This window comes from Nannochloropsis gaditana (assembly GCF_000240725.1).
Source record: "Nannochloropsis gaditana CCMP526 unplaced genomic scaffold scaffold222, whole genome shotgun sequence".
In the NCBI taxonomy this organism is placed as follows: domain Eukaryota; class Eustigmatophyceae; order Eustigmatales; family Monodopsidaceae; genus Microchloropsis; species Microchloropsis gaditana.
Genome location: NW_005803731.1, coordinates 40,734 through 41,834, shown reverse-complemented (window position 1 = coordinate 41,834; position 1,101 = coordinate 40,734).

Sequence of the window (1,101 nt, the reverse complement as noted above, 5' to 3'; positions counted from 1 at the left end):
CCGCCCCGCACGCTCCCGTTGACAGGCGATAGCCACACCATTGCCATGCAAGAGGTCGGCGTCGGCGACGACAGCCACACGGGGCACTCAGACGGCTCGAACGCGGTTCCTGCTGGTCCAAACGCTCACCCATCCCTGGGCGGGAATGGGCGTGGTGCGGGCAAGGCCCTCGGAGGCGACCAAAGTGGCCCCAGGCCCCCTGTCCCGGGGCCGGGCCACAACGGACAGTGTGGGGTCGTGGAACGGGGGGAAGGCGGGGATGGCCGACCCTCGCGTCGTCCGCGGCATGTCTACGGGCGCTTACCTAAATTCAGTCCCTTTGTGGGCGTCTTCCAGCATGCCCCGGGGGCGGGAAACCGGGCCCGGGCGACGTTTTTTGACAACCTGCTGTTGACCGAGGAAGAACACGAACGCCGGAAGCGGATCAAGACCAATCCCTTCACTGGCACTTTCCACTTCTTGCCCGGGCGCTACTCGAGTTTGCATGGCTTGCAGCGCTTTCGTGAGCGGCACCGTCAGCAGGCCCACGCGGGTTTGATGACGGCGTCCTTTGATGAATTGAACCGCCTGGCCGCTTTGTCCGCCCGCGCCGTGTCGCAGTCCATCGAATCCGCGGACAAGAAGAGTATGTCGGACAAGTTCCTCAAAGGGGCCCTGGCCCTCTCAGCGGAGCAATACCAACAGTCCCGGCGCCGGTCGTTGTACCCCCACAAAACCAAGAGCGGCCAAGCCTGGTACGCGGAGTTGACCATGACGAATGGATTGCCCCGACAACGCTACGGCGGGGCCGTGGACATCTCCCGGAAGTTTGGCACTTCCCTGGACGACTGTTGCGTGACGGGCCTGAGGACCACCTGGCGTGGCCCCTCCCTCTACCGGGACATATTATACCGGTGGAACGGCTTCCGCGTGTACTACGTGCACAAAATGCGACGGCAGGGCCCGGGCATGTGGAGACGTCGCGGGAGCATGGGCTCGATGCTGCTGGGCAGCAATGGAGAGGATGAGCAGCTAGCAACGCACCGGCGGGCCTCAAAAAACTGGAGGCGGGCGAGCTCAGTGGCTCTCACGGGGCTGTGGTGGGGCCGTGGAGGGGGGAAT